The sequence below is a fragment of the Sapajus apella genome, unplaced genomic scaffold (assembly GCF_009761245.1).
Source record: "Sapajus apella isolate SASKATOON/1434 unplaced genomic scaffold, GSC_monkey_1.0 scaffold7, whole genome shotgun sequence".
Classification (NCBI taxonomy): Eukaryota; Metazoa; Chordata; class Mammalia; order Primates; family Cebidae; genus Sapajus; species Sapajus apella.
Genome location: NW_022436947.1, coordinates 11,981,997 through 12,003,816, shown reverse-complemented (window position 1 = coordinate 12,003,816; position 21,820 = coordinate 11,981,997). Strand labels below are relative to the sequence as shown.

Here is a 21,820-nt window from a genome sequence, read left to right as displayed (position 1 = left end):
TGACCCATGCTTAGAAATAGGTCCTGTTCCTCACCATCTCTCATGGGAGTTGCAGCTTAAATGCTTTGGGAGATGACCCCCAACAACAAGGCTGCCTAAAAATCTCCACACACATATATATATATATATATATATATAATTTTTTTTTGGCCTTTTTTATGTTGTCTTACATTCTGAGAATTGGAGATTTCATTTGAGTTGACAGTGTCTTAAAATACAAATTCCTCTGGCAGAGTTTTGAGGTTTCTGATATTAATATGTTAAGTATGAGGGTTTTTAACCTGGGGTTTTATGGTTCTGGGGCTCATGTATTTTTGTTATGTGACCCTGAATCCCTTAAAATTGTATGAAAAGTTATCTATGAGTGCCTGTGTGATTTTTTCTGGGGAGAGAGTCCACAGCATTTATTAGATTTTCAAGGGGGCTATTGACAGAAAAGTCAAGGGACTTTACTAAATGTTAATGATTAAATCAAGTGTTGGATGTGTTAGTTGGCTGAGATCAGTTATCTCAACAACTGGGATAGATCAAGGGAAAGAAGTCTTGAGTAGGTGTCTCAGGTGAAGAACTTAGGAAAGATATGAGGAACTTCTTAGAGATGGGAGTAGGAGCACCAGAAGGAAGGTAGGAGGAGTGCCGAAGCAAAGCTTAACCAATTTCAGAATTTTGTCAAGTCTCTGGATTCCTTGTTTTTTTATACTCTAGGACTCACACTTAGTATATGTTTATTCATGCTCTGTAGTTACAGTAGGCTTTGTGGGGTAGGGGAATCAAATTACTATTGTTTTAAAGAGAAAGTATTTTAAAGAAAACAAATTGATGGATTGTGCTTGTTGGAAAACAATTTCTCTACCAAGCTGGCTCACCTGTCAAAATTCATTTTTTTTTTTTTTAAAGATGGGGTTTCACCATATTGGTCAGGCTGGTCTCAAACTCCTGACCTCAGGTGATCCTCCCACCTTAGCCTCCCAAAGTGCTGGGATTACAGGTGTGAGCCACCATGCCTGGCTAAAATTCATTTTTAAGTTAGGTTTTGCTTATGCTTTGGAAAAAATTTTAAATCCACAGATATTTCAATCTAGGTGATATGGGGCAAGACATTTATTTTTTCCTTGCTTAATTTTTCTGACCACGAAATGAAACTACTATTGATGCCTTTTGTAGTGTCTTTCTGAAATTATGACGATTATGGAATACTTTGAGATCTAAGATGATTTAATGCTAAGAAATTGCTGGCATTCACATTAAAAAGTTGTGAATAAAATTAAGAAATTGAAGCGCGTTATGTGTTCACTAGATCTTACATGATTTCCAAAATATTTCATTCTGAAATTTAGGTAACTGGTAATTTTTACTTCCTTCTGCTAATCTTTGGATCTTTGAAATTAGGAGACAGTTTTGTCAGCTAGGCCCTAGTTTCTGGGCCAGTGATGTCCAAACTTTTGCTTGCCACCCTCAAAATAAAGAATGCCACTTGGCATTGATTTGTGATTTTTCTGGGGAGAGGGTCTACAAGTTTGATTTATTTTACCAGTAGTCTTGGTAAATACAAAAACGATATGAATAAATATGTTAGATAATCTTAAAATTGTGTTATGTGATTTGTAATTAGCTTATGTTTGTGGATGATCTTTACACTTACTAAATCTACAAAGAGGGCCCAAATAGAATAGAGTAATTTGTCTTTTCCTTTGGGAACTTTTTTTGGTCCTTTCTTTCATTAAACAATTATGAAATAAAATTTTCAGTAACGGATCTTCCATGTAAAAATAGCCCACAAATCAAAGAACTAGCCAAGATTTGCTAAGCAAGAACACCATCATACAACTAGTCTCTTGACCCAAAACTAGCTGTACGAAGTCTAAAGAAGAGGTAATTCTGATCTATTACCAGAATTATGTGGTAATGTGGCTGAGTGCTAAAATTGTTGTCTTTAATTTTCGGCTCTATATTTTAAAAGTTTTTCTCCATTGAAATGTATTGATAGTGAAAAATTTAGAAGAAAAACACTCCACATTAGTGATTATCTTTGATCTACAAGCTTATAGGTGATTTTCATTTCCTTTCTTGTACCTTCCATTGTTTTTCAAGTTATCCTTAATAAAAATGGATTAGCTTGTATAAACAGAAGAAATAAATATAGGTAGTACAATTATGGCCCTAATGACTTCACTGTTAGATTTTGCATAGGCAAGTTACTTACCTTTACTGGGCCTTTTTCCCCGTTTGAAAAATGAGGAGGACAGAAATGAAATTTAAATTTTCTTCTAAATTAAAATTTCTTCCAAAATTGATTCTAAGTCGGTGTTACATGTTAATAAATATATTTTCCTCTTAAAAAGCTATGTCATATGCGTTCATTGTAGAAATATAGAAGAAAAGTAAAAATCATAATTCTACAATACAAATATTTTAATATGTATGGCTTAGAATTTTTTTTTTTTTTTTTTTTTTTGGAAATTGGTTTTTCTCTGTCGCCCAGCCCTGGAGTGCGGTGGTGTGATCTCAGCTCACTGCAATCTCTACCTCCCAGGTTCAAGCGATTCTCCCACGTCAGCCTCCCAAGTAGCTGGGATTACAGGTGCCTGTCACTATCCCTGGCTAATTTTTGTATTTTAGTAGAGACAGGGTTTCACCACATTAGCCAGGCTGGTTTCTAACTCCTAACCTTAGGTGATCTGCCTGCCGTCACCTCCCAAAGTGCTGGGTTTACAGGCGTGAGCCACCGAGCCCAGCCAGTTTAGATATTTTTCTAAGCACACATGGATATACACTATACATATTCACACTGTCAGTTTATTTTTACCTTGAAACATTCTTAATGAGACAGTTACAGATCCATTTGTTTTAGTGAAACATAAAAGATATTTTAAAATTTTCTCTCCTAATACATATTTGTTGAGGAAATGCTTACTGTTTAATGCTCTGTATGGTTTTGCTGAGGTAAGGGTAACTTGGAGTTCAGGTGTAAGGGCTTGCCCATGAAAGCTTGTTTAGTGCAGAATGAAAGCTAAATCCTGGGTTAACCTCAATTTTGTTCACCTATTAACTTGCTTTTTCTCCACTCTGCCATGATACTTCCTGAGCTAAGATTTCTATTTGCAGTATAGTTTCTGAAGTGAAGAACCTGTCTCAAAATAGCATTGGTCTTTTATTGACCCTGGGACCTTCTGAGTTGTTATTCCCATTGTCAGCACATGAAGTATTAGTAGCAGCAGTAGTATAGCATAGTAGTGTTAAAAATACCTGTTTGTTTTTAGCATCTGTAGGGAGTTCAAAAGATTTTGTATATATAAAATATATTCAAAATGCTGTATAATTCAATTCATACACTCAATGAAATATGTGATATATATAATTCTAATTCTGTGTAAAGAATAACTGGAACTTTCTCAGATATCTTTCTTAAAGATTTTATACAGTGGAATCCTGTTTAGAGCTAGTAGTATAACCCAATTTTCATGCCTAGCCATTTAATTCTGTTTTTAATCCCTTTGGTGGCTGTTTTATATATATATATATATATATATACACACACAAAATGGAAAGCAAATCTAGGGTAGTTTCTTAGTTACTGCCTTTGGTATCTAAAGTAACATCATTTTCCCTCAAGATACAGTAAAGCCTATAGAGATGACGATGACAAAAAAAGTCCAGCTTATTCATTCTCTTCCCTTCTACTTTGAAAAATTAGGATCTTTTCCAAAAGAAGAACTTTTAGAATGTATGCTTGACAATTAAGATTCTTAAATCACTGTCTTTCAGACATCAAGGGAGGTGGAGAATCTGAGAATAAAAAGTACAAACTTTTTCTCTCTTAAACTTCTGTATCGGAAAGGTATGAAAGCAAGAGCTAATTCTCACTTGAGAATCTGCCACAGTGATTGCTTACATTCTGAAGAAATCCATTTTGTAGCCAAATGGTATTTTCCATCTAAGGATACAGAACCTGTGAATGTAGAGGCCCAACTGAAGGGGACATGAACATCTGTGAATTTTAATCCTCCCCGCCCCCTGCAAAGGATGACTAAATCCATCAGATCTCTCAAACACAATTTCCTTGGGGAGGTTTTACCTGGTCTCCCTCTTTTTTTGCATTTTTCCTTCATCATAGGTGGTCATTTATATAATTTTATGTAAGTTTGCATATTGCTTGATGTATGTCTGTCCCACCAGATTGTAAGCCTCGTTGAGAGTAGGTAACGTGCTTGTGTTCATTACCAAGCACAGGCCTAACACATAACAAGCAGTGTTTATTTGAATGATTGTAGAAACCTGGCAAAACTCATTTGTAATATTTTACCATATGCTTTTGTGGAACTATCTAATATTTTATTTGTTTATTTAATTTATTTATTTTTTTTGAGACGGAGTTTCGCTCTTGTTACCCAGGCTGGAGTGCAATGGGGCGATCTCGGCTCACCGCAACCTCTGCCTCCTGGGTTCAGGCAGTTCTCCTGCCTCAGCCTCCTGAGTAACTGGGATTACAGGCACGCGCCACCATGCCCAGCTAATTTTTTGTATTTTTAGTAGAGACGGGGTTTCACCATGTTGACCAGGATGGTCTCGATCTCTTGACCTTGTGATCCACCCACCTCAGCCTCCCAAAGTGCCGGGATTACAGGCGTGAGCCACCACACCCGGCCACTGTCTAATATTTTATAATTTTAGGAACTCAGGGTGGGAAGAGATTCTAAATCATCTAAGACAGCTCTGCTTTCCAAAGTTGAAAGTCTTCAGTCTCTCCTTGAACACATTCAATGATAGGAAATGTAACCACCTACCAAAAGTCTGGTTAGTCTTTAAGATATTTTGATGGTTAGAAAATTTTTGTTAAGGCAGTGCTGTGGGGAAAAAAAAAATTTCCAACTGAAATTTTTTTTTTTTTTTTTTTTTTTTTTGAGACAGTGTCTGTGTATTGCCCAGGAGGTTGCTCTCAAACTCCTGTGCTATAGGGATCCTCCTGCCTCAGCCTCCAAAGTGGTATCCCCAAAATTTTTACCTACTGATTTTACTCTTTTCTGTAGGGCTTGCAAAAGCAAGTATAGTTTTCATTTTCCTTGTTGTCTGAGTTGTCCCTATTTTAGTTTACATATCCCTAGATCCTTCAGTCTTGGGAAGGTAATAGGGAATGCTGGAGAGAGAGTTTGTGGACTGTATTCGTTTCCTGGGGCTGCCATAAAACCACAAACTTAGTGGTTTTAAGAGACAGAAATGTTTTCTCTCACAGTTCTGGAGTCCAGGAGTCTGGAATCAAGGTGTCCACAGGGCAGCACTCCCTCAGGAGGCTCTGGGGGAGAATCTTCTTTTTCTCTTCCAGCCTTTGGTGGCATTCCTTGACTTGTGGCTACATCACTCCAGTTTCTGCCTCCATGGTCACATTGTCTCCTCTGTGTAATCTCCAGCTGCTTCACTCTTAAAAGGACACTTGTCACTGGATTTAGGACCCACCTAGATAATTCAGGATGATCTCAGAATTCTTAGTTACATCTCTAAAGACCCTTTCTTCAAATGAGGTAATATTCACAGGTGCCAATGGTAAGCATGTGGACATACCTTTTTGGGAGCCACCATTTAGTCCACGATAGGACTCTGGGCTTAAATTCTATTAATGCCACTTACTAAGTTTGCAACCTTGAGCATGTTACTTAACCTTTCTGAGTCTGAATCTTCTTAATTTATTTTTAAATTTATTACTTTTTTAGAAACAGACTAGCGCTGTCTCCCCAGTTGGAGTGCAGTGGTACAATCATGGCTCACTGTTGCCTTAAACTACTGGGCTCAGGCAATCTTCCTGTCTTAGCCTCCTGAGTAGCTGGGACTACAGGCATGTGCCACCCTGCCCAGCTAATGTTTTCATTTTTGTTTTAGAGACAGGGTCTTCCTGTGTTGGCCAGGCTGGTCTCAAACACCTGGCCTCAAGTAATCCTCCCACCTTGGCCGCCCACAGCACTGGGATTACAGGCATGAGCTACCATCCCTGGTTGAATTGCCTTAATTTTAAGGCAGGGACAATAATGCCTTATTATTGATTTGTGAAGATATAAGGAAAATTCATATGAAATACTTGGCACATGGCTGCTAACTCATTCAATGTTGCCAGTGTTGCCTTCCACTTACCAAACTACTGTGACTATATTGCACTGCTGTCAGGATCCCTGAGTATCCTGTGTGGTATAGAACCCAGCACAAGTTGTAGGGCTGGTCTGATAAATACAGACTACAGTGGCTCTGATTTTATTGTGTTCTGGACACCATTTAGCCAACTGTGAGGTAGTCTAAGTTTGAATTAGGTTTATCTGTAGCCACGTCATACAGTTGGCTCATTAAAAACCGAGAATTGGTCAAAACCTCTAAATCTTTTTCATTGGTGATTGAACCTGTATTGGATAGTTAAGTGTTTAGATCCAAGGGTACCCTCTAACATATAACATTATGTGTTACAAGTGTTACATTAAGTCATACTGTCTAGTGCATAGTAGGAGCTGAATGAATGCTGAATTTAATGTTGGTGGGTGACTTAAAGGAGCATTTGAACTTACCTGCTTTGGTGCTATTCAGATTTCTTAAATGCCATAATGAATACAAAAAAGGAAAGAAGTAGCAACCACACCAATTATATTGGGCAGATGGATGCATCTTGATTCTCCTTCTGTAATCAGGAAATGAGGTACTGCTTCAGGTAATCAATGGCTGATCACCTTCAGGTGATGGACACCTTGCTTTAGATGCTTCTGTCAAGTGTGAGATGTTTATCCATTGCTAAAGTAACAAATGTACATCTAATGATTTTCGTATCTACTAGTATTTTTGGAATTTGCATTTGAGATAAAAGACTCGAGAAGTAGGCAAAATGGTATTTTTAAAATATTCAAACCTAACTAGGTTAGTATTGAATTGAGTAAGTACTACGTGCACATTGTTAAAAGGAATACAGTAAAAAGTGGGTTTCCCAGTTTCCTTTCTGGAAACCACCACTACTACCAGTGTCTTGCATATTCTTCCAGGTAGGCTAAGTAGAAATTGTGTGTTTGTGTCCTTCCCTTTTTAAAAACACAAATGATAGCATATATGCATATGGTTCTCCAGAAAGTGCTTTTATTAATTAATTAAATAATTAATTTCTTTGAGGCAGGATCTCCCTCTGTTGCCCAGGCTGGAGTGCAGTGGCACAGTCTCAGTTCACTGCAGCCTCAGCCTCCCCTGTTCAATCCTCCCACCTTAGTCTACCTGGTAGCTGGGACTATAGGTGCATATCGTCATGCTTGGCCAATTTTATTTATTTATTTTTTTGGTAGATACAAGGCTTACCGTCTTGCCCAGGCTGGTCTTAAACTCCTGAGGGCAAGCAGTCCTCCAAATAGTTGGGATTACAGGCATGATCCCCTGTGCCCAGCAAAAGTGCTTTTTTTAAAAAAGAATAATGTTCTGTATCCTGATCCTCAAGACCATTGTAGGGCTCCCAAGTTTTTTGTTCTGTAAATAGATAGGGCACCAAATTCCATAGCTTTCCGTTACTAATTTGATTGTATGGGGTGCATTTTCAAGGGAATTGACTGGATTATATAGTCTTTTGTGAAAGAATTGTCTTTATAGGCTGGGAAATAAAACTACCAGGGAAATAAAACTAATTTTAATTCAGGTCACTTATTTAGAAAGCAAGTAAAGAAAAACCCATCAATTGAAATTAGTTTAACACATTATCTTGATATTGCTTGTACCTTTTTCATGCTTGCTAAATGAATTACTCATTTTTATTATATTGACAGTAGAGCTAAATAAATTATTTCAAGAGCCTGGTAAGTAGCATAGGTCTAGTTTAGGAAGAGCTGGAATGCCCAGGAATAGTAGGGCTCTGGCAATCATCACACGTTCTTCCTTGGATTATTATTTGTGTTTTTTTTCTCTCTCATACTCTAAGCCAGTGGTTCTTGATCTTTAGTCCCATGACCCTTTTACTCTCATTAAAATTATTGAGGACTCCCAATATAATAGCTTTTATTTCTGCATGTTATAACTTTTGATACTCTGTTAGAAGTTAAAACAGAAAATTTAAAAATATTTCTTAATTTCAAAAATAACCTTGTACATGTTAAAAAGTTAATATTTTAATTATGTTAATATTTTATAAAAAATAACTTTTTTAAAACAAAAAACAATTTAGTGAGAAACATGATATTTTACAGTTTTTGCAAATCTATTGAATGCCTGGCTTGAGAGAAGACAGCTGAAGTCTCATCTGCTTTTGTACTCAGTCTGCTGTAGTATGTTGCTTTGGTTAAAGTATAAAAAGAAGATCTGGTCTCATACCAAATATGTGGTTGAAAGAGTATTTTAAGAGCCTTTTCAGATAATTGTGGATATTCTTTGGTATATTAAAACTCAGCAGTGGTAGTTTCTTAAAGATGAGTTGCAATGTGAAATCTGAAATTATAACTGTACTCTTACATTAAAGCCTATTGGTTTGTCATGCTCTATGAATGGATCTTTTAACCCATCTGTAATTTTGTAACATCATCTATTGGTGATTTTGAAAATATTAATTTATCAAGTTTATGGAGATCTTCCAAATATTGATACAAAAGTCACATTCTTTATCATCACCACTAATCTCATCAGAAGAGGCTTTTAAGTAATGGAAAACTTTCAGGCTCACTATAGCAGATACAAGTTTTCCAAAATTCTACTTATCACTTCAAATATCAAACTTCATCATTGGCAACAAATATTGTCAGTTATTTCCACTGAAGTAACAGGTCCACTTTTAAATTTTGAGAAAATGTCTGTCAAATACCAAGATCTGAAGAACAATATAGTCAATATAGTTTGTCAGCCACTCTTTTAAGTAAAAATGGTATTCCTGCTGAAAAAAGCAGCTAATTCAGCTTGCAACATAAGGCACACACACTTTTTTTTTTTTTTTTTTTTTTTTTAATGAGCCGGAGTATCACCTTTGTCACCCAGGCTGCAATGCAGTGGTGTGATCACAGCTCATTGCAACCTCCACCTTCACATGATTCTCTTGTCTCAGCCTCCTGAGTAGCTGGGATTACAGGCTCCCGCCACCATGCCCAGCTAATTTTTGTATTTTTAGTAGAGACGAGGTTTCACCATGTTGGCCAGGCTGGTCTTGAACTCCTGACCTCAGGTGATCTGCCTGCCTCAGCCTCCCAAAGTGCTGGGATTACAGGGGTGAGCCACCGCACCCAGCCCATACACATGCTTTTTGAAACAGCCATTACACTTCTGAATGCAACGGGAGTACTTTATGCATACTTTCCATTTGTTACACAGAAGAGTTAAAAAGACATGAACTTTGGGGAGAAGAGTCAATAAAATTAATATTCACTCTCATCAAGCACATTCTTAAATAAAATGGACATTTTTTTCTCCTTTTTACCATGAGCACATGAAGGCAAAGGATATAATGGCTATAGTATAGTTTGTGATGTTACCTTAAATTGTGCTAAGTGTCAGTAGGTTTACCCCACCATTGCTTTTGCATCATAAGTGTAAATATAAATGCATTGAAAAAAGGCAAATAGCATTTTAGTTATTATGAAAATAATTTTGACCTCACTGATCACTTGATGAGTCTCAAGGACCCCTCCAGACTCCCATGGGTTACTTTGAGAACTACTGTTAAGCTATTTGAGGGTCAAACTAATCATCCTAATATCCCCTTTCAGTTCCTGGTCCAGAACTTTACACAGAAAAGGTGCACAAAGGATATTTGTTTAATGAATGTGGTATGCTGACATTTAAACAGGACAAAACTTGGTGAGTAAAATTAATGTAGGCAGTCTCCCATCCATCCAGGCGGTCTTGATCAGGCAGCTTTTCCATAGACATTTGTGAGACTAGAGTGACAAATGAAATGTATGTGATATATACTTGGTAAATGCAAATGATGAAATAAAAGAACAAACCATAAGGCGATAGTACTTGCAGAGCTAACAGTCTGAGCCTTGCCTGGCTCCTATTAATGAGCCCTCTATTTTTTGTGTCTTTAAATTTGTAATGGTCTCTTAGAGGATCCTCAACTAGGATGGATCTGATCTGAAAAGCAAACATCCAATTTAAATTTCAATAGGTCTCTGCTTGTGCTTGATCTAGTAATGTCTTTTCAAAAGGGATTATAGAAGGTGACTGTTAAATCATTTTGATTTCCCATAGTGAGTTAAGAAATACATTTTATTCCTCTTCTGCTTTCTAAATAATATGTTGGGCTTCTTTCTGTTTTGTTGTTGTGAGACGTCCGAGGAAACCTTTGTTTTCTATAAATCTTATATTCTTTGGATTTGAAGAGGCGGTTTTCTGAATAAGAAACAGTCTGACTACACTGGGTAAATTGTCAGATTATTTTGTCCTCACAGAAATTAAAGTGTAAAATTGGGTGAAGGCATTGCTTTAAAACAGAGTATTTTTATTCTTTTAAAGAAGGTAGATTAATTAAAAGATTGATCAGTTCAAATACTTGGAATATTTAAACCAGTTTTATATTAACCTAAAAAATTATTTTTTAGACATTTTGAACTTTGACCTCCTTTTTGTCCTAAATTGATTTTAAATCAGTATCAAATGCTGAGGACCAATAAATGAAACACTCATATGTTGTTTTGAGCAAAATTTTTTATATTATGAAAACATTATAACTTTGAAGTTGATACTTAAAATACTTGAGCTGAAGTTTCTGCCTTTATGTGGGACATTTTCATGAGCTTTCTCATATCAGTTTGCTTAGTTGCTTTTCATAAAGTTGAGTGAGACTATAACAAGAGACCCAGGGACATTTTAACATCCTTGATTATTTTTGAATCTCAGGAACTTGATTTAAAAAAAATTTTTGTTGTTGTTGTTGTTTGTTTTTGAGATAGGGCCTTGTTCTGTTGCCCTGACGTGATCACTGCTCACTGCAGCCTTGATCTCCCAGACTCAAGGATTCTTTCCACCTGAGCCTCCTGAATAACTGGGATCACAAGTGTGCACTACCATGCCTGTCTTCTTTTTAATTTTTTTTTGTAGAGTTGGGGTCTCCCTATGTTGCCCAGGCTGGTCTTGAATGCCTGAGCTCAAGCCATCCTCTCACCTCAGCCTCCCGAGTAGCTCATGCCTGACTAATTTTTAAATTTTTTTCTAGAGATGAGGTCTCACTGTGTTGCCCAGGCTGGTCTTAAACTTCTAGCTCAAGCAATTCTCCCACCTTGGCCTCCTAAAGTGTTGGGATTATAGGTGTGAGCAATGGAGCCTGGCCAGGAATTTGAGTTTTAGGGAGAAGCCTATTCAGTGTTTCCTTAGATTTCCTCTGCCTAATTGTACCACAGCATACCATAAAATGATAAACTAAAACCATCTGATAACCAGGAATGGTTAGAAATTATTTGAAATCACCGATTTGGAAAATACCAATCAGAAATTAATGCTATTTTTATGATATTCTTAGAAGACTGTTTAAAACTGACCAAAGTAAAAAATATTCTTTCAGAGTTATAAGTGTGTTTTAAAAAAAAGGCATATTCAAAATAAGGTATGTACTTAAGTTTACTGGACAGATTTAATTTTGAGTTATGTGTGTAAGGCATAGACTGGAATGTTTGCTACAGATATTTTGTGGAACACAGATTTCAGATTGCTGTTTGCTTATGCATATACATGACTGCTGACCTTCAGAACTGCTTTAAATTTCTCAAAAAAATTTCTCATTATATGCCAGGCTCAGTGGCTTGCGTCTGTAATCTCAGCTATTCGAGAGGCTAAGGCAAGAGGACTGCTTGAGCCCAGGAGTTCGAGACCAGCCTGACCAACATGGAGAAACCCCGTCTCTACTAAAAATACAAAATTAGCCAGGTGTGGTGACACATGCCTATAATCCCAGATACTTGGGGATTTTTTTACGCTGAGGCAGGAAAATCGCTTGAACCCAGGAGGCTGAGATTGCAGTGAGCCGAGATCCTGTCATTGCACTCCAGCCCGGGCAACAAGAGCAGAACTTCATCTCAAAAGACAGAAGAAAAAAAAGATAAATTGATCTCTGATTTACTCAGTATTATAACCCCATTTAAGTAGTTTGAAGAGATTAGGGTTAAGCCCTACTACTTTTGGTATGCTTCCAGTAGTTGCCACTTTAAACAATTTTTGAAATACTTTAGGCATAAAAAAGGATATAGAACGATATGACAAATTTCATACACCTACTACCTAAAGTAATAGAAATCACAGTTATTGTTGAAGCTTGTTGGGCACCCCTTCCCCATCCTAATCCCCTCCCTTCCCAGCTGTGACCATTATTCTCAGTTCGTATTTATCATTCTCCCCCTGCATTTTTACAAACTTTTTCTATGTGTATATGTATCCACTGAAAAAAAGTAACAGTCTTTGGATTGCAGGGAAAACTAAAAAGTATAATGTTTTATATGTTTTTAAACTTTGTATAAGAGGTTAAACTTAATTGGTACATGTAGTTATAGTTTACTCATTTTAAATGCTGTAGATATTTGGTATAATGGAGTGTGAAAGTAATATATGTTTTTGGTAGAGAATTTTAAAAATAAAGGGAAGTATGAAGATGATAAAAATCTGTAGCCCAGCTATCCAATACCACAGTCAATATTTTGTTTTTTTTCCTTTGTGTCTTCTCTTCCCACTTAAATGTATGTATTTTTTGGTACTCTTTAATATAGAAGGGACCCGGTTTTAAGGATTATATAAAATTGCAAAACGGTTACATCAAGCCTGTAATCCCATTTTAATTGATTCTTAGTTGAAAAGGGAAAGAAAGTGAATGAGCATTATATATCAGACATACTTTCTAAATTTACTACCTATACCAGATATTGATAGTCTGTTTGTTAGTATGCAAACACTGTGGAAGTGGCATCTGGAAAGAGTTGTATTGCTGAACATGCTTTTACATTTATATGAGATGTTTCTAGTAAACTGATTTTCCAGATAGGTGATGCTTATCTCATTAAACATTAAGTACTGTTTTGGTTTTAACCATTTTTTATGGGAAACAGGAAAAGCAGAAGAAGCCCACAAGTATTTCTGTGCTCATTAAGCCAGAATACTGTGGTGTGTTTACAATTTTATCTTTTCTTGGCAATTCGATGTCACTGTGGAAAGCACTGACTTACTGAACTGCATTGTGACTCCTGTTGTTCTAAATGCCTTTGAACTCTTGTGCACTTTTTAGTTAGATCTTTATTAACATCCTATGCCACTACAGGGAGGGAGCTGGAAAAGCATGATACACAATTTAAGACAAGTGCCAACAAAGGCTAGTGTTGGCAAATGAGCTCCACCAAACCATTGTTTAAAGTGAAGAAGCAGCGGTCTGAGGCATTTCTCTCACCAGTGGCGGTAGGGGGAGGCCTCCACCAGCATCAGGGAATCTTCACTGGATGCAGCTGACCCACCCTCCTGACTGCTCAGTCTTTTCCCACCACTGTTCATCCTTTATTTACATTCAGATGTGTTCAGCACTAGGTATTCATACTTATTAACTATAAGTGATATGTGTGCATGTATATATATACATATATAACTAAGAATATTTATAAACTGTAATATATGCGTAACAAATTTGTAATATATGAACTATAAATCTGTGAAAGTATTCAGTATTATATAACGGCAGGCTGTGGTGATTTAGATTGGAGGAGCTCCTGACCATGCCTGAAAATCCTTGTACCCCATTTGACCATGATTTCTTAAGGGAATATTGTTTTGTTACATCTATATTTAAAAATATTTATACTTTATTTTTTACAGGAGTTTTAACTTTATAGAAAAGCTCAGTGGAGAATATGGAGAGTTACCATACCGTCTCCTACCCGTTTCTTTTATTAACATCTTGCTGTAGTGTGACAGATTTGTTATAGCTGATGAACCAATATTAACAGAATTCCATAGTTTACATTCAAGTTCATTCTTTGTGTTTGTGCAGTCTGTGAGTTTTGACAAGTATATAATCATACAGAATGATTTCACTACTCCAAAAGTGTCCTGGTGCTCCCATCTTCCCTTTCTCTAACCTCTGACAACCATTTTTTTTACTTTCTCCGTAGTTTTGCCCTTTCCAGAATGCCATATGGTTCGACTCATACAAATGTAGCCTTTTCAGATTGTCTTCTGTCACTTAGCAATATGTATTTAAGATTCCTCCATGTCTTTTCATGGCTTGATAGCTCATTTCTTTTTAATGCTGAATAATATTTCACTGTATAGATATACCACAAGTTGTTTATCATTCACACACTGAGTGACATCTTGGTTGTGTTCAAGTTTTAGCAATTATGAATAAAGCTACTATGAATATTTATTTGTGTGCTGGTTTTTGTGTGGACTTAAGTTTCAGCATATTTGGGTAAATACCAAGGAGTGCAATTGTTGGATCCTATGGTAAGAGTATGTTTAGTTTTGTAGGACATTGCCAAACAGGCTTCCAAAATGGCTGACATATGTATTTTTAGGTTGCTCATGTGTTTTTCAAAAACACATTACTCAGGTATATTAATGGAATGCTTGCCTTTTGATAAGATTACAAGCAATTGAGGCCTGTGGCACTGGTTTGTCCCTACATAAATAATACCAGCTGATTGTACTTCGCTTGTTCTTGTTTGCTTTCTCTTTTATTTTTTTTCTTCTTCCATATGTTTTTACTCTCTATTTTGCTTTACCGCTTCTGCTTTGTCGTGAGAAATCAGAGGACTACATCTGTGTACAAATTTAAAAGGCAAAGTAAAACAAGTCTAAGTCCTTTCTCAGGGTCTCTAGGCTGTTAGGGATGGTCAAGATTTTAGCATTAATTAAGGTATTATTGGAGCATTAATTTCACCATATAGAGTGTAATCTTCAGAGATGGGAAAAGGAAAACAATACATTAATGAAACTTGCTTTCCTTTGTAATTTCTTAATTATACGGCAACTGTATAAAATGTTTTAAGACTATGGTAGAAGAGTTTTGGTTACATTTCTCTGAGACCTCTCTTCAGCTTCTGCTGTTACAGTTTTTTGTTTTTCTTTTTAAAGCACACACCACCTTTGAGAGGGTTAGAGATCTTGAAAGAGGACCAAGCCTTCGCTTAGGGTTAGCTTCACCCCATTTTGTGTAATTCTGTTTGTATGTACATTTTGTACATGCCCCCAACTGCATCAGAATATCAATAGATTCTCCTCTCCCAGGTGAAAGGCAAGGACTGTACCCAGTCTTATCTGGGGTATGTATCCAAATGACCTGAGACAGTCTTCCTAATATATACTTTTGGACCCCAGGGTTCAGACTCTCCTGGGGTGGAATCTTTTTTTGTTACCTTTCTTTCTGTCTGCTGGTTTGAGTGGGAATGCATGAAGGCCCACGTCTCCAGTGCCCCCAAGTGGTTGTCTAGGATTTGCATGAAGACATCTAGTGATGGGAGAACACAGACTGCTTCCAGCCACTCTGTCTATACACCCCTGTTAGTAAAATGATCTGTTGACCAGAATTCTGCCATAATTTCTTACCTAATTTTTTTTTTAGTAGGGTCACAGACTAAGTCTAATTCCTCTTCCTCATAATGGTCTTTTAATATTTTATGAGAGAGATTTCTAAAGTCCTTTAGATTGAAACACCTCTTATTTTTTTAACTGTTTGTTAATTAAGCATTTTCATAGTCCCAGTGAAATATAACAGGGTTTTTGTCGCATCTTGAGAAAGTGGAGTGCCCATGACTACATATAGGAGTGGTCATTGTTCACATTGTGCATATGTTGCTTTTTTTCCATTCTAAGCTTATTGTGAACCAATATTTCTGGAACTTTTTACTTTTTCTGTGGTGATGACACAAGTCTCCATCATCCCATTTTTCTTCAACTAGTTTTTACCTTCTTTTTTTGAAACAGAGTCTCACTCTGTTATTGCCCAAGATAGAGTGCCGTGATGTAATCTCTGATCACTGCAACCTCCTCCTCCTCCCAGGTTCAAGCGATTCTCCTGTCTCAGCCTCTCAAGTAGCTGGGATTACAAGTGTGGGCCACCACACCTGACTAATTTTTGTATTTTTAGTAGGGATGGGATTTCACCGTGTTAGAGTCATGGTCTCAAACTCCTGACCTCAGATGATCCGCCTCCCCTGCCCTCCCAAACTGCTGGGATTATAGGCGTGAGCCACTACACCTGGCCTTTCAATGGTTTTTTTTAGACCAAAGTTTAGAATGATATGCTTATGCCCGTGAACATTTATCTTGTTAGATTATGCTCTTTAAGCCATTGGAGTCTTTGGGGAATTTGATCAATGGATTGTTCCCATCTCTTTTCAGTTTTTTGTTTGTTTTGAGACGAGTCTTGCTCTGTTGCCCAGGCTATAATGTAGTGATGTGATCTCAGCTTACTGCAACCTCCACCCCCCAGGGGTTCAAGCGATTCTCCTGCCTCAGCCTCCTAGTAGCTGGGACTGCAGGCGTGTGCCACCATGCCCAACTAATTTTTGTATTTTCAGTAGAGACAAGGTTTCACCGTGTTAGCCAGGATGGTCTCAATCTCCTGTGATCTGCCCGCCTTGGCCTCCCAAAGTGCTGGGATTACAGATGTGAGCCTCCACACCGGCCCACTTGTCTTTTCTCAGTAGCTGATTCTAGTTTGTGTTAACCTCGGTGGATAGGTATGGCTAAACATAAACCTCAGACAATAGAAAAATGTATTCATTTGCAAAGCTACCAGGGTGCGTAGTGTGCTTGAATCATATTGAACTTCAAGAACCATTATTTTTCTTTTTCTTTTTGATGTTTAGCTATACATTTATTGGTTTTAATTATTCAGTATTCTTTTGGTATATTGGAGCCAATTTGTGTGTTTTCAGTTTCTCTTAAACTTTTGGTACGTATTTGAAAAGCTTGCAGGCCCCAGTTACTTTGTCTATAATGCCTGTTAAGTAAAGTGACCCACAGACCAGTCAATAAGACAGGCCATGACTGGAGAGTAATCCCTGGGCCTCAGTTTCCCAACTGTACAATGAGATACTTGGATTAATCACAGTGTTTCCCCTTGTGCTCTGGAGTTCTGAGTATATTCAGAGGGTACTGCAGGAGGTGAGGATGAATAACTTTAGCTCTCTGCATTCCCATCCCCTTCAATAGAAGAAATTCTACTGTTATCTTACATTTTGAGGTTCCATACAGGATTCTGCTTAAAGAAAAAGCTCTGCTTAAAAAAAAAAAAAAAGATGCATTGGAAACCCCTGCGAAAGAGCAAGAAAGAAAATGGCTCCCTGAGGACATTGGGCAGCTTGGAAAGTCTTTATGTGTCCCTCATTTCATGAGTTTGGAGGCCTCTGGTATTTCATTTGGTGAGAGGAAGAAGAGCTTATCATGCTGTTTGTCTTTTATTTATCAAACCTGGACATAACAATGGTTATAAATGTAATCACATTCTTATTATTTTGAAGGGAGAAAGAAATCTATAAAGCAGAAATAAAGTTTTTATAATCCATAATTCTATTTTGCATAGATAAAAACCATTCTTAATAGTTTTTGTATATCTTTTGAAATTATTTTGTTTGTCCACAACCATGTTTATTTACACTTTGAAAAACAATGAGACCGCACTCATTCTAGCAGATTTTATAACCCATTATTTGCAATTTCCATCATTTTGTGGACATTTTTTTGTGTGTCAGTACACATCAGTCTACTTCATCCTTTAAGAGGAGCTTGTCCAACCCGCGGCCCACAAGCTGCATGGGGCCCAGGATGGCTTTGAATGTGGCCCAACACAAATTCATAAACTTTCTTGAAACATTATGAGGTTTTTTTGGTGATTTTTATTTGTTTTTTTAAGCTCATCAGCTGTTGTTAGTGTATTTTATTTGTGGCCTAAGACAGTTCTTCTGATGTGACCCAGGGAAGCCAAAAGATTGGACACCTCTGTTTAAGGCTTCTGTAATATTTCTCTTTACCAAGAGTTAGTATTTATTGCACAGCACATGGATCTATTCTAAAGTATGACCCTAGTTTTATTTGTACATTGCTACTGGCACACTTTTTTTTTTTCAGTAGTTTACTCTTTGGGGGTGGGGGTTGTGATATGTGGCCTTTTTTCTGGTTGCTTCCTTTTCCTCTGGTCTGACTACAGATCAAGACCTCAGTGTTATCCCAGTCAAGCTAAAGATGCAGATTGCCCTTTTCTTTCAGACAATAGCTCTAATTTAATGTTCCCTTTCATAGTTACAAGTCTTTTTTCTTTAGAACAAAATCTTGGCAGCCAGAATTATGCTTGACACTTTATTCCAGTATATTACTGCTGGTGAGAAAGACAGTTGACTTGTTTTGACCCAAGTGAAATTCCTTCTAAGAGACTAAGAAGGTGGATGATGAGCAGCTTTTGGGGGTTTGACAGCCAGCTGCAGAAGGTCCATTGTGGCCAGGACCAAGTAGCTGCTGATAAATGTGTGTATGGTAAATTACATTTGATGGCCTCTTTTCCCCTTTTGTTTTTGAGAATTTTGTCAAAGATAGAAAGTGGTATTGAGAAAAATATTTTTTATTCCTATAGGATAATTATTACCTTCTCTAGCTTATACTTGTTCTAAATGGCAACATTGGTAGAAGTCATGGAAAACTTGTGGTGATTTGTTTTCTTAAACAGGAAATATAGTGTAAATGTTATTTAGATAGTTTTGATTTCTTCAGGAACTTAGGTAGCATTTCTTCCTGCCCCGCCCTCTCCCCAACCTGGGGATATTACTGTGAGTTTAGTGATATCTTTTATAGATTTAAACAAATTCTGAAATGGAGTTGTTATGCCTAGTTTTAGGTTAAGTCATTTTAGTTTTATGTTCAACTACTTTCTAAATCTCATTTGTTTCAGTCTTGAAGTATCATGTGCTTTTTTACTTTAACATCCTTGGGTAGGATTCTGATGTGATTTTTTTCCTTACTACCATTCCTGTAATTTTGATTATATGATATCCTAAATTTAATTTTGTAAGTAATTCAAAATACAGTTTATGTCAATGAATTAACTCACAAAGCAAATATGGGAATTTTTTTTGAGACAGGGTCTCACTCTGTCCCCCAGGCTACAGTGCAGTGGCACAGTCTCTGCTCACTCTCACTGCAACCTCAACCTCCAGAGCTCCAGTGATCTTCCCACCTCAGCCTCCTGAGTCGCTGGGATTATAGGCGCGTGCCACCACACCTGGCTAATTTTTATATTTTTGGTAGAGATGGGGTTTCACCATTTTGGCCAGGCCGGTCTTGAATTCCTGATAACTTATGGGAATTTTGGTTATTCGATCTTGACTCTTCTGTATATACTTGATTTCCAGTAATTGGCCTGGCTCCACTTTTACATTTTGTTTTTTGTTTCCTTGTTTCTAAATTTATATAAATAGTAATCTGTACAGGCTTTCATACCTTTTAAAATAATTTTTATGAATTGGTTTAATACAAACATAAAAATGGTGTGCCCAATTCTCCATTTTCCTTAAAAAGTCAGCTTCTTGTCCCCCTACCTCTCTTTTTTTTTTTTGAGATGGAGTCTGGCTTTGTCGTCACCCAGGCTGGAGTGCAGGGGTGTGATCTCATCTCACTGCAACCTCTACCTCCTGGGTTCAAGCCATTCTCTTGCCTCAGCCTCCCAAGTAGCTGGGATTACAGTTGCGTGCCACCGTATCTGGCTAATTTTTGTCGTTTTAGTAGAGACAGATTTCACCATGTTGGTGAGGCTGATCTCTAACTCCTGACCTCAGGTGATCCAAACACCTCGGTCTCCAAAAGTGCTGGATTACAGGCATGAGCCACTGTGCCTGGCCTCACCCCCGAACCTTTTTTAAAAAAATAATTTTATTCTCTTTGCATCTACTGAAAATGGGAATGGATAATTAGCTAAACAATTTAACATAGGTGAATAAGAACATAAAGTTAGTTGAACACCCTGGTGCTCACAGGAGACTTTAGCTTCACAAAACTGCTTTGGCAACTTTATGAACTGCATTTATTCCTGTGGCTGAGAATCATGCTGTCAGGCCTCTCCGTTTTTGGGAACCAGTTCTCAAAGTAACCATTGTATATTATCTAAGGCAGTTACGGATTGAGGGAACAGGAGGTGTATTAGAGGGACCAGGATGGGTGACTTCAGGTACAGTTTAAAAAATCAATTTAACATGCATATCAATTGTAATACAAATTCAAGACTGGGTACTGCTGTGGTCCACACCTGTAATCAAGTTCTTTACGAGGCCAAGGTAGGATCACATGAGCTCAGAAGTTTAAGACCAGCCTGGAAACATAGTGAGAGCTGGTCTCTACAAAAAACATTTTTTTAATTAGCTGGGCATGGTGGTTCATGCCTGTAGTTCCAGCTACTCGGGAGGCTGAGGCAGGAGGGTCCCAGGAGGTGAAGGCTGCAGTGAGCCATGCTCAAACCACTGTACTCCAGCCTGGGTGACTGAGTGAGACCCTGTCTTTTAAAATACAACAAAACCCAAACTCACCGTTCCCCCTGTAAAACCAAAATTTTGACTTGAAGATGTATATTAATACATAATAGCTTGCATTAACAGTTAAGGAACCCAAGCAAATAATGACTGGAGACTCTGCACGGGTACAAAGGATGGGTCTCTGGTGGAGCAGCTAGAATACTTGACTGGGAAGCAGGAGATAGGGGTTCAAGTTTTGGATTTGCCACCAATTACAGATGTGACTTTGGGTATTTCACTGGGTCTTTCTTGGTCACAATTTGGAAAATGAGAAAATCAAGCTAGATAGTCTCCAAAGTCTTAAGCATTTTAGGTTTGCCTCTGGTTAAAGGAATTCTCTATGGACAGTTAGATTTGACCAGTTATCAAGGTAAGATTATATCATTTGGGAAGCCAAAGTAAACAGTTCCAGATTTTTCAGTCAATCTTTATCAGGGTATTATTTGTACATCCTAACAAATCACAGAGCCGTGGAGACCTTATGGTGAATAACCACGAGCCTCCTGCCCCTTCTCTTTTCTTGTCATCCCATCCCTGCTATCCAGAGACAGCCTTTAAAAACTATGGGACTATTTCTGTTTTTAGCTTCCCTTGTGGTTACTTCCATAAGGCTAAATAATATGTTTAGACTTCTGTTCCTTCATTTATCAACTTTAGACAATATCTGAATTTTTTTGATGTGAAAAATGAGAATTTAACTCATTTTTTTACCCCTTTCTCTCCTTGTATATTTGATATAAAATCAAAAATTATTTGGTATTTTTATTACTTTGGAAGTCACTTAGTATCTTTGTAATTTTATTTTTTATTTTTAAATTTTTTTCTTTTTTTTTTTCAAGGACTTCTGTCAAAATCTTTATAGTTTTAAATGACAAACTTTAAATTTTTGTTCCGTCATCTTCCTGTAGGGCCTCTTAACTTGCCATTTTGGAAATTGGGGTTGTAAGTGCCCCCTTCACATTCCAATTTTTATAGTCTACCTCCTGACAGCTATACTCTGCTTACATATTGTCTAGGTTATAATAGGTTAATATTTTTATTCTGTCTTCCATTTACCACCAAGTATTGTGTGCTTTCCTTTATATTTAGATTGCCGGTTTTACTGCATTCTCTTTGTCTGTTACGAACATTTGCAGAATCATAGCTGTATGATTACTCAAAATGTTTATGTCCTTTAAAAGCTAAGGAAGTAATTTGGTCTGTGCTTAAAGACTTAGCTTATTTTATTTTTTGAGATAGAGTCTCCGTCACCTAGGCTGGAGTGCAGTGGCACAACCTTGGCTCACTGCAACCTCCGCCTCCCAGGTTCAAGCAATTCTCCTGCCTCAGCCTCCCTAGTAGCTGGGATTACAGGCAGTAAGCACCAC

At 37.3% G+C, this 21,820-nt stretch overlaps 1 protein-coding gene across 10 annotated transcripts in view; it reads left to right on the top strand.

Moving 5' to 3' along the window:
- Positions 1 to 21,820, top strand: part of NRF1 (nuclear respiratory factor 1) — a 143,195-nt gene that overhangs the window by 7,809 nt on the left and 113,566 nt on the right. For 2 of the 10 annotated variants that reach the window (XM_032275992.1, XM_032275993.1), the window contains exons 2-3: positions 9,690 to 9,780; positions 13,226 to 13,485. The exons of 7 other annotated variants lie outside the window; for them this stretch is intronic. The gene's annotated coding sequence lies outside the window, so the exon portion shown is untranslated. Of the gene's footprint in view, positions 1 to 9,689; positions 9,781 to 11,829; positions 11,848 to 13,225; positions 13,486 to 21,820 lie in introns of those variants that run through there. One more of the 10 variants, XM_032275996.1, reaches the window with a different exon arrangement.